Consider the following 20,412-nt stretch of genomic DNA (forward strand, 5'->3'; position numbering starts at 1 on the left):
AAACAGGTGGACTGTGGAAACATATTCTTTATAAAGTTACAGGATCTACATCCAACCAATATATATTTTTTCCAAACCTGTAAATATATGGATCTTTGTATTACTTTATTATTACCCGTAAATTTGATCTAAGTAATTGAAGGTAACATTTAGAGACTATTTGGGATTATTTCCAGTTTTGGCCTTTAAGCCTTCCTACTAATTAACATAATTTACTGCTACGAATTGCGACACTTGCTGAGATGTTACACTTAACACTACACAGAATGCAAATAAAATGGCTGCTTGAATTATTAACACCATAATTTCTACTTTCAGAGCTACAGAAATGATTAGAATAGAAATATACCTTCCTTTTCTTCAGTAAAGTTTTACTATTATTTAGGTTTAAATATAACTATGTATGTAGATTTCCATTGGGGAGTTAACTGATAACAGCCATTTTTTCTTTGTTATCCTTTTTACTGTTAAACTTACTTCAAAGGGCTTCTAAAGGTTCCTGTCATGTTGCAGAGATAATATACACAGTAAAGTTGGCCTGAAGCATTTTTGTCTTTGATTTATTCATTTAATCAGTCAGCCAACCCACCAACCATCAACCAACCAAACATTTACAAACTTTCAAAGTGCATGAAGTATTAATAGTTCTTAGTACTAGCAATGAAAACATGAACAAGACACCTTTGCTGAGCCAGAGAAATTTATGTCCTAGCTGAAGAAAAGAATTGTAGTCAATAATTGCAATAAAGTCTTATAATTGTAATGGTAGACATATATATTAAATGGAAAAGGTTTGATCAAATAAGATTGAGAAATACTGGGTTAAATGAAGGTAAGCAGATTTGTGTACTACAGGACTCTAGAACATTTCAAATGCTGACATGCATTGTGAATCTCCAAAAGAGGGCATCTGGTATGAAGTATTTTCAAATTTTGTTGCCAAAAGTTACAGAGGACAACCAGGATAAGGAGAAATTCCTGACCATAATTCCTGCTAAGCTGCTTTCAGGGACCTTGAAGAGAACATAAAGAACTTTGAAACATAGCTTTTACTTTTTAGGGAAGAGAAAAAGATAAACAAGACTACATAAATCTAGCCTTCATTATTTTGTTTTCTTTATTTCCAGTCTGTTCGCTCCACCACTCTCCCTTCCCCACCACATCAGATCTTTGCCCTGATTTGGAGGCTTCTATGCTTTCCTGCTTTTGAATTTCTCATCAATGTTAGAAAGTAACATTGTCCTGTTATTAAAACTTATTCATCCTGATACACCAAAACTCATAAATACTTTCATTTTTCAGACTATTTTCTAATTATAGGGTGAAAAAGATTGTCTTTAGTTAAGGAATTTGGAAAAATCATTTTGTTTTGTTTTTCTTTATTGTCTCTTTTTTTCCTTCTGCTGCTGTGATAGTGAAGGTGTAGTTAATTTCGATCCTCTTTCCTCTGGGTATACCCTGAGACAAATCCTAGAGCAGGGTTCTTATCCTGATGTCTATAGACCCCTATGGCTTTTGGGAATAGAATTCAGGGGTGCTCCAGTTTTGTTTGCTTGACTCCCCCAAATCTCATATTGAAATGTGATTCTCAGCAGTGGAGGTAGGGCCTAGTGGGAGGCATTTGGGTTCTGAGCGCAGATCCCTCATGAATGGCTTGGTGCCGTCCCCAGGGTAATGAGTGAGTTCTCACTGTGTTAGTTTCCTTGAGAGCTGGTTGTTAAAAAGAGCCTGGCATCTTTCCCTTCTTCCTCTTGCTTCTGCCCTTACCCTGTGATCTCTACATGCCGTCCACCATGAGTGAAAGCAGCCTGAGGCCCTCATCAGAAGCAGATGCTGGTACCATGCTTCTAGTATAGCCTGCAGGACCATGAGCCAAATAAACCTCTTTTCTTTATAAATTACCTATTCTCACATATTTCTTTATAGCAATGCAAACGGACTAAGACCAGGGCTGTGTGAACTTGGATGAGAAAAAAAGAATCATGTATTTATTTTCTCTAATATCTGACTGAATATTAGAATTCCATAAATATAAACAACAAATCACTGTTATAGCTATGTAAATTAATATAGTAGTTAACTTAGCAACCACCAGAAATTGCAGACATTTTCACATTGCATTATAGTTGTATATATCTTAAAACATCATTTACAGTCATTGCTACTTTAAAATTATAGGAGTTATTAAATCAGCTGCTACATTTTAATAAATATGCACATTATATTATATCACAAAATATAAAATATTTTGATAATTTTATTTTAGAATAATTTCCTGCAATCTTATGTATTTTATGCATTTAAAAACATTGCTTTGAGAAGGGTTCATAGGCTTCATTAGGCTGCCAAAATAAGTTGTTAACTTTGTCTTTGCATAAGACAAAATTATGAACCCTAGTCCTAAAGGAAGATATACACAGGTCAAATAAGGATCCCTGGAGTTGAAGACTAAGCATTAACCCAAGACAGCTTCTTCCTTTTTATTCCTTGTCCTAGTATTAATCCTCCCTACCCTCTGTATTCCAGGCCTCTGAGGTATTAGTCCTTGTAAGACCTGTAGCCATCCATTCTTTTTCAGTCTCTCAACATCAGCTCCAGCTTCCATATAGATATTTGAATTAATTAATCAAATATTTTCTGGGGACTTACTACATACTAAATACTATTCTAGATACAGTAGAGATACAGCGACAAAAGAACAAACAATTACACCTATCTTCACAGAGGACGTTCTAGTGGGGGGAAACAGATCAGGAGTGGAATAAGTAAGTAAAATATATAGTATGATGCTAAGTGTGTGGGGTAAATAAAGCAGGGAAGGGAAATAGGTTTTCCAGGAAAAGGAGGGATTTGTAATTTTTAAGTAGAATGGACAGAGAAGGCTGCACTGAAAAGTTAACATTGGATACAGACTTGAAGGAGGTGAGGGTGAGAGTCACCTAGCAATCCAGGCTGGAGGAACAGCAAGTGCCAAAGCTGGAGTATGCTTAGTATATTGGAAGAAGTCAGGAGACCATTGTGGCCAGAGTGGAGTGAATGTGTGAGGTGAGGGCAAAGAGATGCAGGATGGGAAAGAAGATCACGCAGAGCGTGGAAAGCTACTGAAAAGACCTTAGCTTTTACTCTGAGTGAGAAGGGGACCATTGCAGAGTTTGAGCAGAGGACCAACATATTCTAACATGTTTTAATACAATTTTGTTGGCTTCCATGTAGTGAATAGACAAAGTGGGGCCGGAGCAGAAGCAGGGAGAATGAATAATGAATGGCAGTATTTGACAGGTAGTGCTTTGCAGTGGGCTCTAGAGCCAGGCCGCCTGAGATTCTTCATCTGTAAAATATAATCTGTTTCTTCACCAATAAAATGGAAAAAGAGTAAGCCTGATGTGAGGATTATATCAGCTAATATGGGCAAACTTCTTAGAATATTCCATAAATATGGATTTTTCTTACTTTTCTCAGAGCCTAGGATACATGCTGTGAGGGTACCACACAGCTATTTGACACATAATGGGCAAGATGGGAAGACTTGAATGAGTTTTGGGGAACCTTGTTCCTATGTCTTGATTTTAGGAGAGTGATTGAGGAAAGGAAGCACCAGATGTTGCCTTGAGATCTGGAACCTTATTCTTTTCATACATATACGTGATGATGGTGCTAAAGCTAAAATTACATAAGATCATGGGAAAACAATTGACACTGATTATAGAAAGTAGTGAATTAGTAAATGAAAAAACTATAAATGTGTTTATAATAGTTAAGTATTGTTTTTTAAGTAAACTACAACATTACATTGTCAGTTTATCCTAAAGAACAATAACATAAGCATACTATTTTGCTAGTCTATTAGTGTGACAATAGTAAATATGTATTTATATGTTTCCTGTTCTGGTCTTATAGAATAATCTTATAGTTGATCAAAAAATTAGATGGAAAACTGTTTTCAGTATGAGATATTGGGCCATCCTTATTTTATGACCTTCAAAAAAGAAAAGAAACTTCCAATGGAATTACACCATCTGTAAAGATAGTCTTGCCCAAGGAACACAAATATCAAATTTGAGAGCTTTGATAGAGTTCAAAATTGAATAAAATCGAGTCAATAATTATTTATTGAAATGTAATGGTAGTCAAGGCATTACTAGATTTTGCTTGCAAACTGTTGTAAGAAAAGATAAGTTTACAGACAATGGCAAAGTAAATTGAGAGTAAGATAAATGCTTTAAGTGAGGTACAGGTTGTGAATAAGATTTTCAAAGAAAGTGCTTATATCTCTGGAGTAAGTGCATAAGGTTTCAGAGAGAGTGTGACATCTGAAAGAAGGTGAACCCTGTAGAATACATAGAATTTCTATAATCTGAAATGGGAGTCTGTACTTTTAAAATGAGAGGTTAAGTCACATGAGCATAGAGATTGCAAGGTTGAGTAATTTAGTTTGATGCATTGGATATAGTAGACAATAAGGCTAGAGAGATATTAGCATTATAATGAGTCCAAGACTGGGAATTTTTTTATTTAATAAACATGAAAAACCACTGAAGTTTACTAACAAAGTAGCACTGTCATATGATCAAAGTAAGAGTTATGGGACAATATCTAGTATGGATTCAGTGAAAGTTTAGGAGGAGAGGCAGCCAGTATTGAGGCATTTGAGAGATAAAAATAAAATCCCAAGCTCCCTACCAACTGACCAGATCCCCCCTTGGACAAGGGGACCCCAGAGAAACCTTAAAAACTAAGTTCCCTGGCCTGGCGTGGTGACTCACTCCTGCATTCCCAGCACTTTGGGATGCTAAGGTGGGAGGATTGCTTGAAGCCAGGAGTTCAAGACAAAACTGGACAACATTGTGAGATCTTGTCTCTACAAAAAATAAAAATTTAACCAGGCATGGTCGTACTCACCTGTAGTCCCAGCTACTTGGGAGACTGAGGCAGGAAGATCACTTGAGTCCAGGAGGTCAAGGCTGCACTGAGCTTTGATCAAACCACTGCACTCCAGCCTGGGTGACAGAGCAAGACCCTGTCTCAAAAACAGAACACAAAAATAAACGGATTCCCAGCCATGAGGGGATGAGGGATCAGACACATCTCATTATACCCACTCCTTCGCTAACCCTCATTAGCCTTCCCTAAGGGTTAAAGAGAAACGAGCCCTTTTGAAAAACTTGCTCCACTGCTGATATCAACCATATCAACCATTACTGTTCTCCTTTTTGTGGTTTTGACAGGGCAACCCACCAGCATTCCTTCCTGATTAGAGACCACCAACCACAGAGTGGTTCTGGCCATTCTACGGAGACTGTGCACAGAGGACTTTTATGTCCTCTGCTTTACCTTTTGATTTATGAGGCATAATTGTAATCCATGTAAATGTTAAATCTTCACCCTAGAGTGAACATGGTGTTGCAGTCTTGCCAGTGCATCACAAAGTAGCAGTCTCTCATTGTGAGATATCACCCAGAATTCTTTGTCTCACAACCAAGAGAATTAAGGAGTGTGGACACCAAGAGTGAGGTTGGAGTGAAAGTTTAATAAGCAAAAGAAGAAAGCTCTCCTACATGGAGAGAGGGCCCAGAAGAGGGTTACCATTTTTACAGTTGAATGCAAAGACTTTTATAAGAAAACAATGAGGGCTGGGTGTCTCATTTGCATAAGGCATGAATTTCTGGTAGCTCCACCCCATCCTCCTAATGTGCATGCAGGCTTTAGCTTGAGTTGCTCCGTATTTCTTTGTTCCCCTTACTGCACATGTGTCAGGGGACGGAATTTTCCATTGCAGGCCTGACTGGACAAGTCACTTGTGTAGCCTTTCTTATCAGTGGGGCTGTGGGCATGTCTTAGGCAAGCCACCCTGTGCAGTTCCCTTATCTGTGCCTCCATGCTGTTCTTTTGTTTGAAAGGATTCAACTGAGGATTGAAAAGATTCACCCTGCCTACCGGCCTGACTGGCTTCTTCCTTTCTCTTCTCTCAGTGGGACACATGTTTCGTATACATTGGCCTACTGTGCATACCCCTGCCTTTCCTTCATGAATATTCATAGCTACTCCTATAACCCATTGAATATTTATACTTAGCCAAACTGCTCAGCATAAATTTCTGTTCCCTTTACCCCTCCTTCCAATTGCCTGTTTCTGGCTTCTGGCCAGATATTATGCTTCCTCGCCTATTGGAATGGCCACCCTTCAGGCTATAACCCTTAATGAGAAATAAGCTCTCCTTTTCAAAGTTATGAACCTCATCATTCTTCACTGGATACATTATAGCAGTTTAAGAAGCCATGCTTTAGAGAGATTGCAAAGGAGAACAATTTTATAGGCCTTACTTAACTTCTGTAGGCCTATGTCATCATCTCTTAAACCTCACCGAGTCACTGTGTTAGGCCATTCTTACATTGCTATAAAGAAATACGTGAGACTGGGTAATTTATAAACAAGATATTTAATTGGCTCATGGTTTTCTAGGGAGGCCTCGGGAAGCTTACTGTTATGTCAGAAGGCAAAGCAAGAGCAGGCGTATCACACGGCAAAAGCAGGAGCAAGCAAAGGAGTTGGGGGCGGGGGCGGTGCCACACACTCTTAAACCACCAGATGGCCTTTGAACTCAGAGTGAGAGCTCACTTGTCACCAAGGAGATGGCCTGAGCCATTCATGAGGGATCTGTCCGCATGATTTAAACACCTCCTACCAGACCCCACCTCCAGCATTGGAGATTACAATTCAGCATGAGATTTGGGCAGGGACAAATATCCAAACTATCAGTTACTATGTGCACCAAATGAAATATACATGTAAAACACATGGCATAATGTGGGAAACACAGTAATGCTGAAGAAATATTAACCATCTGGTAATGTTGGTGATGATTATGCCGTTGTCGCTGATGATGCTGCCAGACTCCCCAGATTGTCTTACCACCTCCATTTTCTTTTGCAAACACCATTTCCCTACCTACCTTTTAAGTTGTGGTGTTTCTTGAAATTCTGTTTTCAACCTGAACTTTGATATTTTTCTGCATGTCTTCCTTTGGTAATTCTATCCACTTTTATGACCTTAACCACCACCAGTAGGCTGATAGCTCTCAAATCTTGTTTCCAGTCTAACAACACCTCCTGAGCACCAGATCCATGTGTCTAACTGGCTATTAGTATCTCTACAAGAACAATCCTACAGGCAAGCAGATCCCATTCCCCTTCCTTGCGAACTTGCTTCTGTGCTTCTTTTCTTATCTCCATGAATCCATTACCGGCCACAGTCAGCTAAGCCAGAAACCTTGAAGTGTGTCTTTACTTTTGCCTTTCCCCAACCCATCATAGTCAATCAAGTCCTTCAAGATACCTTCTCACCATCTCATAAATATTCCTTTCTGTCCATTTCCAATTCCCCTACCTTAATTGAGATTTTCATCACTTCCTGACTGTTTTATACCATAACTTCCTAGCTAATCTCCATACCTTCAGAATTACTTCACTGCAATTCTGTAACCACACTGCTACCTGATTAATCTTTTTAAAATGTAAATCTAGTCATATTATGCCCCTCCTTAACACTGTTCTGTGACTTCCAATGTCTACTGAGTAGTTAAAACTCCTCTGCGAAGCAGATACCACTTTACATGGTCTTGCCCCTTTCTGTCTATGTAGCAGAATTTACTGAATCTTTGTTTTATTTATTTATTTATTTATTTATTTATTTATTTATTTAATGAGACAGTCTCGCTCTGTCACCCAGGCTGGAGTGCAGTGATATTATCATAGCTTGCTACAGCCTCTACCTCCTTGAGCCTCTACCTCCTTGAGTCACTCAAGTGATCCTCCTGCCTCAGCCTGCCAAGTAGCTGGGACTACAAGTGTGTGCCACCACGCCTGGCCAATGTTTTAAATTTTTATAGAGATAGGGTCTCCCTGTGTTGCCCAGGCTGGTCTCAACCTCCTAAATTCAAGGGAGCCTTCCAAAGTTCTGGGATTACAGATGTGAGCCATGGCACCCAGGCTTGAATCTTTGTTTATAATGTTGGTTTTATTGTCATTCAGGGATGGTAAGGCCAATGCATCAGATGATTGCTGTTGAAAAGATAGTTACAATCCCCAAGAGGAGAATGCACACTGCAGTATGCAGGGCCACACAGGGAAACATAAGAGTGGGTCAGAAAACAGAAGACTAAGGGAAATATGGGCAAGAGCTTCTATTGTGATTTCCTTGGGAAGGAATAGGTGAGGAAGGGTGAACATGTTCAGGATTGGCTAGTTCCAATAATTTCAGTGGACTGTGGGGTGTAGAGGGCTGTTCTAAGTTGTCTGACCCTCCCTGAGGAAATTAGAGCAGGGGAATATTGATGCAGATTGTAAGAGCCTGATAGGGGAGGTTGGGGTGGATGGGGTCTGACCTGGTTGGTTTGCATATGAAAGGCAATCTCACAGGGGAGCCCTTTATTATCTCTGGAAGATGACTGGCCTTAGGAGGCACGGTCTCCTCAGGGTCAATAAGGCCCCAGGTGTTAAAACATCAGAATAAAAAGATGTGCTTAACACAGTGTCTTACCCTCACTGGCTATGCTCCAAGCAATTCAAATGAGTTGAATTTCTAACCACTCAATGCCAAATTCCCCTACCCTCTTCTTGGAGGGCAGATATCTTCCTGGAAATAATTGGTTATCTCATAATTTAATGATATTCTTGGTAAAGCCCTCCCTGATGTTTCCAACAGAATAATAACTCCCTGCCATGTTTATTGAGTATTGCTTATCACGTTATATAGTAATTCTTATTTTACACCTTTTTCCCCACCCCCACAAGTCCAGACTGTAAGCCCCTTGGGGAATGGGACTGTCATACTCATTTTTTACTTTCTAGAGTCTGTAGTCTAGCAGGGTGCTTGGTGTGTAGTTGACTTTCAGTATATATTTGTTGATTGAAATGAAAAATAACTAATGAATAAGTGAGTGAATTAATAAGTTCTCTATCAATCATACCTGTGGAAAACTCATCATCACTGAATTTCCTAAAACCTGAAGAATTAGGCCAAAGTCTTTCAGTTTTATCATTTGCACTAAGTTGTCATCAAACTAAATGATTTATGCTTCTCCTTCCAACTCTAAACTTCTGAATTTTGGCTGAGTAAAGCTTTTAGTACTTTTGGTGAATTATACCTTTTCCTTTTACCTTTATATGGCTTAGAGGTATAATGTGCAGTTTTGAAAGTTGCAGCTCTGGGAAATGTGGTACATGATTTTGATTCTCATAGACAATAGGAACCAAGAAATATAGCAAAGTAGTTAAGACCCTGGGTTCTGTTGGGCATGGTGAAATACACCTTTAGTCTCAGCTACTTGGGAGGCTGAGGTGGGAGGATCACTTGAGCCCAGGAGTTTGAGACCAGCTTGGGCAATATAGTGAGGCTCCATCTCAATTTGAAAAACAAAATAATAATAATAATAAAGACCCTGGGTTCTGTTATCTATCTAAGTTCAAATCCTACCTCCACCACTCAGTAGCTTTGCTTTTGGCAAGTGTGGTATCCTTTGAAAACCTTAATTTCTTTATTTGTAAAATCGTAATAATAATGGTATCTGCCTCATGGAATTATTATTGTAAAGAATAAGTGAGATAATTTATGTAAACTTTCTAGAACATAGTGAATACTTAATATGTGTTAGCTAACATTATTGTCACTCTTGTAATTGAGGTTATTATAATTATAATTATTTAATGATACTCCACACTCTTACAGTATGATACTGGCCAAGGTTTCAAGGTTCAGTGGCATTATTTTTGATAAATGAAAAATAGACATAATATGATGTAGACACATGTAGCTTTAAGTACTTTTAAGTATTATTATTAGTAACATTTTATGAAATCGAAACATAAGTCAATGAAAGAACGTCTTTTTTGTTTTATAATTACCTAGGTGGCCTGTCTGGTAAATTAATTCTTTCTGAGAAGTCTTTTTAAAAAGGGAAATAAGAAAATCTTTGTGTAGAAATTGAGCAAGGTCTATACATGTGATTTTTAACAGCTTTATTGAGGTATAATTCATGTATCAATATGATTCACCTGTTTAAAAATGTATAGCTCAGTGGTTTCCATCACAATTTTAGAATATTTTCATCACTTCAAAAACAAGCCCCAAACCTTTTGGCTATCATTTGCCTACTTTCCACCTCACCCTCAGCTCTAGGCAATCACTAATCTACTTCCTATCTCTGCAGATTTTCCTATTCTGGACATTTCACATGAATGAAATCATATAATATGTGGTCTTTCATTACTGGCCTTTTTCATGTAGCATAATATTTTTAAGGTTCATCCCCATTATATCATGCATTCAGTACTTTATTCCTTTTTATGGCTAAATCTTAATCCATTGCATGGATATACCAAATTTTGTTTATTCTTTCATCAAATAATAGATGTTTGGGTTGTTTCCATCTTTTGGCTATTATGACTAATGTTGCTATAAACACTGTACAAGTTTTTGTGGGAATATATGTTTTCAATTTTCTTGAGTATATTCTTAGTAGTAATATTGCTGGGTTATATGGTAACTCTGTGTTTAAATATTTGAAAAATTAGCAGAGTGCTTTCCAAAATGGCTGCACCATTTTTCATTACCACTAGCAGTATTTGAGGATTCTCATTTCTCCGTATTCTCACCAGTATATGTTAGTACGACTTTTTAATTCTAGCCATCTCAGTGGGTATGAAGTGATGTCTCATTGTGGTTTTAATTTGCATTTCCCTATTGACTAGTGATATCGAGTATCTTTTTATATGCTTATTCGCTGTTAGTATATCTTCCATGGAGAAATATCTATTCAGTTCTTTGCCTATTTTTAAATTAGGTCATTTTTATTATTGACTTGTAAGAGTTATGTATTATAAATAAAAGTCCCTTATCAGAGATATAATTTGCAAATATTTTCTCTCATTCTGTGGGCTTTTACTTTTCTTGTTGGTGTCCTTTGAAGCAGGAAGTTTTTTTTAACTTAGAATAAATATAATGTATCTATTGTTTGCTTTTGTTGCTTATACTTTTTGTGTCATATCTGAGAATCCTTTGCCAAATCCAGGATCATAAAGGTTTTACTCCTATGTTGTCTTCTAAGAATTTTAAAATTGTAGGTCTTACTTTTATGCCTTCTATTTATTTTGAGTGAATTTATGTATATGGTTTGAGGTAAGGATTGAACTTCATTTTTTTGCACATTGCTATCCAGCTGTTGAAACATTATTTGTTGAAAAGATTATTATTTTCCCCATTGGTTGGACTTGGCAACTTTGTTGAAAATCAGTTGAAAGTAAATATATATATTTATTTCTGGACTCTCAGTTCTATTCCATTAATCCATATGTCTATCTTTGTGCCATGTGTACATTTGATTTTTAGGTATTTTCTTGTTTTGTCTTATTTTTCTCCTAGAGAATGTTGACATCTAAGAATACACACATACACACACACAGTAGTTTTTAATTAATACACAGTTTTTAGTCATTATTATAGAACTAACTAGACATCAGAAATGATTCATCTAGAATTACACACTTAAATATGAATATGAATAGAAATTTCAGGTATTGCATGAACCTGAAATTTTTCTAAATAAAATCTAAAAGCATAGTGTCTATTTTGACAAGTAGTATATTTTTCCAAAAATCTTTTTCAATTTATAAAGCAGTTAAATATAGAACATTTCATTTGGGTCCTAAGGCTAATTTGGTGAAATATAGGTACTCTTATTTACTTTTATTATTATAACTCCATTTTATCTATGAAAAAACAAAAGTGTGAACACATAAAGTGATCTGTCGAGGTCACTCACTCAGCTTAAGACAAATCTGCACGAATTTCCTAACCCCGTTCTGTACTCTGGCTGCCTCTATACTGTTAGGTTAGGAATCAGCATCTTATTATATCAAATATTTTCTCTAATTATAACAAGTTTATCAAAAGCTCTTATATACGAGAGGACTGCATCCTGGGATCTTGAATCTCCAGTTTTCATAGCATTCTAGCAAATAACTTGCTGTGTAGCGATATGCTCAGTCACCAGTAGAGAATGACAGAGCCTCATGTTATGTGAGCAGCTTGGTAGGATGCACTCACTAGCTAAGTGGTTTGCTCCCACTCACCAGCCTCTGTAGTGTTACAAATTAGTGCACATCACATACCTTTAGAATTTCTCTTAAGTAGTTGAAGTTGCAAATATTAAATCTCTAAATTTCAGGCCTTTATTAATTGTGAAAGTATCCTAATGATTTTCTACACTGTGGTTCTTTTCAAAAAATAATTCTTTCTTACTTTTATTTATTCAACCATGTATCATCAAGTGCTTTTTATGTGTCAGACAATGCCAAACATGGGGATACTGCGGTAATGGCACACACAAAAAATCTCTTTTCTCACAAAGTTTTTGTTCTAATAGGAAGACAGACAACAAATGAGTAAAATAAGTACTGTGAGAATAAGGAAGCAATATGAGAGATGGGGAGTGCTTTGAGAAGGAAGCCTGTCTGAAGACTGATAACCTTGAACATGGCCTTAATGAGTGCTGCTGCTACATGGTCAAAAGAAATGGTTGCGCTTTCAACAAATACTGTTCTGTGATAGGCAAAAGAGAAGTTAAGAATAGCATGGAGAATAGAATATAGTTGTGAGAACATTTCAAGATAAGATTCTTCCAGCAAATTTAGCTTTCTTATGCCTTTGGATAACAGTAACAACAATGAAACACCATCCATATATCATCCACAATTTATTTGCAGAAATCCAAATTGGTACTTAGTTACCTCAGTTATTTGTGCTTAGTAGTATTTGTGCTTGAATGTCTCATTCTCAAAGAGATCAAAGCCTATCTTTTCCCACCCACATTTATAGTTGTAACAGCCTAACACTCAATTACTTATCCTACTGTATTTGGTTTTACCTTCTTCTGTAACAAGTAAGCCTTAGCTTCTAAACATACTGTACCATTTACTATTGAATACCTTTATTTTTTATTTCCTTTCACTAGCATGTAAACTCTTGGAAGGACAGGATTTTTGGTTTTTCACTGATATATTCAGAAAAGTGTCTGGTACATAGTAATAACTCAGTATATATTTTTGAAAGAATGTGTGTTAGTAAAAGATGAATTAAATTTCCATTTTGTATTGTTTAAATACACATCTCATGAACTATTTGTTATGACTGCTATATCCAGTTAATGACCCAGAAACCTGATAACGATTTGCTCTAATCCTCAATTCCCTTCAAGGTAAATTTTCTGATGTTCATCTTATAGTTGGAGAAATGAGGCTCAAAGAACCTAATTTTAAAACCTTTTTTAAAAAGTATCTTTTGACCAGACATAGTGGCTCATGCCTGTAATCCCAGTACTTTCGAAGGCTGAGATGGGAGGATCACTTGAGGCCAGGAATTGAAAAACAGCTGGGAAAAATAGATATAAAAATAAACAAGTAAGTAAATACATAAATAAGCCAGGTGTGGTGGCAAATGCCTGTAGTCCTAGCAACTCAGGAAGCTGAGGTGGGAGGATCCCTTGAGCTCAGGAGTTCGAGGCTGCAATGAGCTATGATTGGTGGCACTAAAGCCTGGGTGACAGAGCGAGATTCTTGTCTCTAAAATAAAATTAAAGAATTTTAAAAGTATCTTTTTATTGTTTCCAAAAAACATATTCTTATTAAAAAGTAAAGCCGGGCTCTTAACTCTGTTCTACTTGGTTCCATCTTGAATTGTTTGTGTTTTAAAATGTCAAGACTATATTTCCAAATAATAATTACATATAATGCAAGAAACATGTTTTGAATGCCCTTAAAGCATTTAAGAATATAATTGTCCTGCTGAGTTAGTCTCTGGTGTGTCCTCCATGATTTCTGTCTGTGATAATAGTACTAATATGTATGTTGTAGATGAGAGTGGTAACATTCTAAACATCAACCTCAAAAGATTAGTTATATGATATTCCAGTTAACTTCAGTCACCAATCATGAAACTGTCACCCATGGAATTTTAACTCTTTGAGGATATTTGCCTAAGTATCCTTTTGGATTAGGTACTTTTCGTGACTCTGCCCCTACCATTTTGAATTTAGTTTTGACTTTGCCTGCTTCTCTGGCCTTAGCATCTTCTATTATGGGTAAGAATAGTCAAAAGACAAAATTACAACAAATTTGGTTTAAAGATCTTAATTGACTTTTATTTGTGATACTAGAATTGGGCAACACCTCATTCTGTAAAATAGAATGAGTGCTCCAATAAACTAAGCAGTTGGTTTTATAGTCACAAAAGGACTGAGGAAAGCAGAAACAGAAAACAAAAAGTGGGTTGGTTATTTCAAAATTAATTTCCTTGTAAAGATTAAAGCAGGGAGGATTTTCTCATCATGCCAGCTAAAACTTGAAGATTTTGCTATTATCTTTCACTCTCCTGATCTCTTAGAAGGTCAGATAAACTTAGTTTTGCCTTGGTAACATGGAACTTTACCATCTGTGACTCCATTTTGGTTTGGTCTGTTGGGCCTCTTGCCGGAAGGAGTTCAGTCCAGACCAGTGGCCTCCTATAAATATTACTTAAACAGAACTATGTCCCCCTTTCTACTTCCAAACCCACCTTCTTGTCCCTTGCCTTGCATTCCATGTGTGCCACCTTATCCCCCACAGGGATTGAGAAATTTTGATAGCTATCTTCTTTCATAGTATACCTTTTCTTTTTTAATCTCTATGTTTTTATTTCTTTTTGGAATTCAACTGTTTTTTGTTTCCCCATTCCTTAACTCATTTACATTTCCCTACTCCTTGTATCAGCCATTTTTGCCTCATTATTTTTCAATATGCTTATCTGAATGATTCTCATGAAAAGTTTGCCTTTCAGTTACTTCATTTTTTCTTTTTTCTTTTTAAAACTATTCCTCCCTAGTGATTCTTTTTTTAACTGCTCTTTGGCTGCATTCACTATTTTTCGTTTTTTAACAAATGATACTGTTTTCTTTAAGATCTCAGCTTAACATTTTACCTCTTTTATTTCTTTCCACTCTCTTTTTATTCATAGAATAAATACGTTCATTGTTCTGAATATCTTAAAAAATAACCCTATTCCAATCAGGCATGCCCCTATCACAGTCAGAAGGAGGGGCTCAAGTTTCCCTAAAATGTGCACATTAGGAATGGGGCATAGCCACCAGCTGGAACTGCTAGCATTTCAAAATCTCAGGAGGCTGCAGCAACATGTGCCAGGCCTTATCTCCGTAATGCACATGTGCTGCTTGTCAGTTTCAAATGTCAACCCTCAGCAGCATTACTTAAAGACAGTAGGCTTTGTGTTGTGATGGAAGGAAAATATTTTTAAACCTTCTTGAGACCCTGGGAAACTACCGCTTTTGGACACGAAAGAGCCTGTCACCTTACAAATTCATCAATAAGTAAAAGCCACTGACACCAGTGCCATGTTTCAGTTCAGGATCAGTTAAGTTGGCATGAATAGTACTGAGCCATGGCGTTCTCAGGATGTTGTTACTAAGGCGTTTTATTTATATCCCAGTGAAACAATCCTACCACTTGCAGGGACAAAAAGAGAGACTTTGGGGGCCCTTAAATGTAATCAGCAGACATGTGCCACCCTTTCGCCTTTGTATGTTGATTTTTGTTTAGTGACACTATAGCAAAACAATAACCGTTAGCTCCATACAGTAAGTATATACAAGCATGACCTTTATTATTATTTTTATTTGTGGAGATGGGGTCTCACTGTATTGCCTGGGCTGGTCTCAAACTCCTGGCCTTAAGTGATTCTCCCGCCTCAGCCTCCCAAAGTGCTGGGACTACAGGTATGAACTACTGCACCTGGCCAAGCATGATCTTTTTAAAAGCACTTAATTGAAATATAATGAAAATATTAACTCACAGTATATATATTTTAGGAATTGACTATTCTTATTATAAAAGAATTCTATATTTTCCAAAAGAATTCCTTTCAGGAGTGATTCAAAAAGGAGTTTTCCTGCTTTCTAAATAAATCCTAAATTTAGTATATTTATTGTAAAAGATGAAATACACACAGTTTGGGAAAGACAGCCTGGCCTTATTCACAGAGGTGGTATATTTAACAGAGGTTGTATATTTAACAGAGGTGGTATATTTAACAGAGGTTGTATATTTGTACATCATGCATGCTGCTTTCAAGTTACCATAACTAAGTTGTTCAGACCAAATAGGTTTTCTCAGCACAGTAACCATACCCAGAGCTCTAGGTATATAAAATTTACAGAACTGTTACAGAGTAAACTTATGCAAAGGAGGGTTGAGTATACCATACTCCCTTTTTTCTTATTTTCCAAGTAAAGTACTCCTTGGTATTTGAGGGAGATTGGTTCCAGGACCACTCAGATACTGAAATCTGAGATGTTCAAGTCTCTGATATAAAATAGTGTAGTATTTGCATATGATCTATGCACATCTTCCTTTATCATCTCTAGTTTAGCTGTACCTAATACAATGTAAATACTGTGTAAATTTTATTATACTATATTGTTCAGGGAATAATTTTAAAAGTTCGTACATGTTCAGTACAGGTGCAATTTTTTTTCAAAATATTTTTTGATCCCAGATTGTTTGAGTTTACAGGTACAGAATCTGCGGATACGGAGGGCCAACTACACTGTCTTTCCTTTAAGATGTCTCCAGCTGCCCCAATCTTGAGTGACCTTTGCCTTCCTTCAAACTCCTATGCTGTTAATTGTCTACACCTCTCACCTGGCAGTTGGCATATGCTCCTTGTATAGTTTATCTTTTATGTATATTTCTTACTTCCTACTCTAGGAACTAACTAGAGGAGTCTCCTTACACCTTTTTGGTATCTCCAATACTTGAAAAATGCTCTTAAAACAGTGCTTCTCAAATGTCCATGTACTGTACGTAGAAAACACCTGGGGATCTTGTTGAGTTGAAAATTGTGATTCAGCTGGTCTGGGGTGGGGCCTGAGATTCTACATATATGACAGACTCCCATGTGATGTGATGCAGCTGGGCCACAGACCACACTCTGAGTGACCAGTGTCTGGCAAACCTTCAGCAAATGCTTATTGATGATGCCATTTTTTTTCTTTCAGGAAAAGGATAAGAGATTTAAATTTGTTAAATGCTGCATTTTTATGCAATATGCAAATAGCACTAAGAAATGAACTGATATATTGATTGAAAAAATAAGCTGAATGATTGAAGATGTTAGATGTCTTTTTTTCTGATTTCTCTATCTGATCAATATAGAATGGACTTTAGTTTATCCATTTTAATTAATACCAGACTAGATGAGATTATATGTAAATAACTACTTCTGTCTTCACTAGATTCAGGCTAAAAAGCAAAAGTCTTTATAAGACATTTCTAGTCATGTAAATAATGCAATCTTTTTCTAACTTTCCTCTTATTTGGGACACCTAGCTTTGAGGAGCAGATGGTTTTCCTAGGAAACTCTCAGATTCTGTAGGTATCACATTTCAGGGTCAAGAATTACACATATACCCAGTATAAACCCTGTAAAGACTTTTTTTCTCTTGTTTGATGGGACTCAAAAATGGAACAATAATAGTTTTCAACAAGCAATGAGTCTGAGTCCTCAGGCTGTAATGGCAACCAACAAGCCCACGCTCCTTACTGCAGAGGAAGAGTACATTGTTGATTCCCTTTATATCCCCAAATAGAAAACACATTAAGGGTAATCTTGGGAAATTATGCTTACTTCAAACTTTGATTGCCAACACTAAAGTGTCTAAATAGCACTTCATCATTTTTCTGGTTGTTTTCTTAGAAACAGTTCACTTGCTTCCTTCCCGTGATAAGTGCCATATTTCTTTTAGTATGCGTCAACCTGGCCTATACTTTTTTTATATTGCCTCTCTCCCCAGACCCCCAAATCTCCAATTTCTCACAAGTGAATTTAGGCAAACTAAAGAAGACATCTCTGTTCCGCAAGTATTGAAATAAAACATTTTTAAATATTAGTTATAAAAATAACACTTTCATTGTTTTCTTCCTAATTACTAAGATAGTCCATGTTTATTACCCCATTCCACCTCCAAAAAAAACTAAGAAAAATTATGGAAAAGAATCAAGACGTAATAGACTAAAAATTTTAAAACTATTCCTGTTTGCCTACTTCTCAGAAATAAACACTGTAAAATAAGCATTTTGACCTGACCTCAAACAATTGTCTTTTATATATAATTATAAAAATAAAATTAAGATGATATAATAATTACTACTTTGTAACATCCTTTTTAAATTGAAAAATATATTGTGGTCTTCTCTAATATCATTAAATATATTTCCATAACATGGTTAACAGCTGCATAGTGTTCCAGCATATGGATTAACTAATCATTCCCCTAGTGTTTATTTTTTCTAATTTTTATATAAGAGGATATTGCAGAGAACAGACTTATACATAAATGTTTGTACAAGTTTTTACCTTGGAATTAATTTCTATAGGTAAAATTGCTAGGTCAGGGGATAAAAGATGTTCATTTTTAATTTGTTTTGTCTTGCCCTTCCTAAAATGACAGAAGTAGTTTAATAGAACTTTGACTTATGTTATTTCGTAGTTTCTTTTGAAAATTATTTTCTCTGAATAGCAAAACTTTTGTTGGCTCTTGACATACATTAATATACAAAAGAGCTACTTAATATTTGGAACACGAATTAGCCTGAGGAGCTCATAAACAGTAGGCTTTGCAATGAACAACATTTATCAACTTGGCTTACCAGATTACATTGCCATAGTTCTGTTTTGGTCATGTCACATTTGAGACATTAGTTGTACAAACAGTACATAAAGCAACTCACATAAATTTTAATTGGGTGTGAATATTTGCCAAAACACTAATTTTTCTTTTTAAGTTTTTTTTTCTTATGCAGAGAATTTTATTTGTTAAGCATACTATACTCAGAGTCAGGCCAATAAAAAATAACATAAGAAAAGGAAAACTGGCTAACTCTTTCTATCTATATTAGTCTAAGGAGTACTAGGGCTAAAAAATCTTGATAGTATGTTAATTTGTTGTGTTTCAAAACTTGCCCTTTATCCTGTTGTAAAAGCAGAATTCAACAGAAGAATGATTAGATATTTAAAATAAATGAATTACATGAGCCCATAGCACTGATTTTAAAGTAGGACTTGCATTGATATAGTTTATTGAATAAAGCAAAAATTTTTACAAGTATTTTATAAGTTTAAATAGCAAATTGAAATAGTGCAAAAATAGTGATTTTGTGATTATTAAACATTCATTGTTTCAGAGTGTCTGTAGCAAAAATATCTGTAGTTACATAACACTATAATAGTTAAAATACCTGTTAATATGTATAAGTTAACTCTCTATTTTTGTAAAAGTTTACAACATTGTCATCATTGTATTCATTTATTTATTTTAAACTTCCTTTTTTAGTAAAATGTAAGGCCGTTTATAAAATTTATGCAATATAATAAGATAAAGTGAATGAGGAAATTAGGACAGAGAGCAAATGAGACTCTAAACAGTAATATGCATGCCATGAAATCCTGTACTTTTGTTATGGGTAGCCACATTATTACTCAGCTTTTAGACTTCCACCCAATCAAATTATATGACTGACAGTGTCCATGACATAAGCAAATGAGTTGCTCACAAAAAGCCCAACTTTTCCTGATACCTAATAGAAAATTCCCTCATGGATCTCAAATGAAGACACTATGTGATCCAGCATTCACTGTCCTCAGTAACTACCAGTTTCTTAGAATATTCCTTTTAAGATGCTTATGGTATCACCTCAGTGTGTAACAATTATATGAGAAGTCAAAATGATCTCATCCGCCAGCTGGTGCAATATAGGAATAGAGTTTTAAAGGAAAAGATGTGTTTGTTGTGTTCCCTTAAGCAGTCCTCTCTATACCTGTTCTTTAAGTCAAAGTTTTGATTAATACTGAATGACAATGGATTCAGAGTTAAACTTTCTGAAAAATAACTGGAATGTGGTTATTGTATTTCCACATGCAAGTGCAGAGCTTCACCTCTTAGCCAAGCCAGGTGTGCTCCTTGTGGAGATTGAGAATAGCATGGACATTCAGTTGAATGGATGGATACCTCTAATGAGGGAGTACCCACAGGCAGGACCTGAATTCATTCCCAATAATTTGCTGCATAGACATGATTGAACAATCAAGTTTCCAAAGCTCTGTAGTGTAGATCATGATTATACAGCTTTAGCCTGAAATTTATAAAATAAACAAGCAGGTGTGATCAGATGTGTGCCCCATGCCATAAAATAAAACACCCACACATTCAAGCAAAGCAAAACAAAAACTATCGGTAAAATACTCATAGACATTTGTCTGTGAAGCTTGTTATTTTCTGATGTACTCTCCAAGATGAACTTCGTACAAAATATA

The 20,412-nt window shown here is 36.1% G+C and overlaps 1 protein-coding gene across 3 annotated transcripts in view; it reads left to right on the forward strand.

The window, feature by feature from the left end:
* Positions 1 to 20,412, forward strand: part of NME7 (NME/NM23 family member 7) — a 207,770-nt gene that overhangs the window by 123,019 nt on the left and 64,339 nt on the right. The window contains exon 11 of one of the 3 annotated variants that reach the window (XR_003116277.1): positions 17,894 to 17,956. The exons of the other annotated variants lie outside the window; for them this stretch is intronic. The gene's annotated coding sequence lies outside the window, so the exon portion shown is untranslated. The remainder of the gene's footprint in view (positions 1 to 17,893; positions 17,957 to 20,412) is intronic. 3 annotated transcript variants of the gene reach the window in all.

The sequence above is a fragment of the Theropithecus gelada genome, chromosome 1 (genome assembly GCF_003255815.1).
Source record: "Theropithecus gelada isolate Dixy chromosome 1, Tgel_1.0, whole genome shotgun sequence".
NCBI lineage: Eukaryota > Metazoa > Chordata > Mammalia > Primates > Cercopithecidae > Theropithecus > Theropithecus gelada.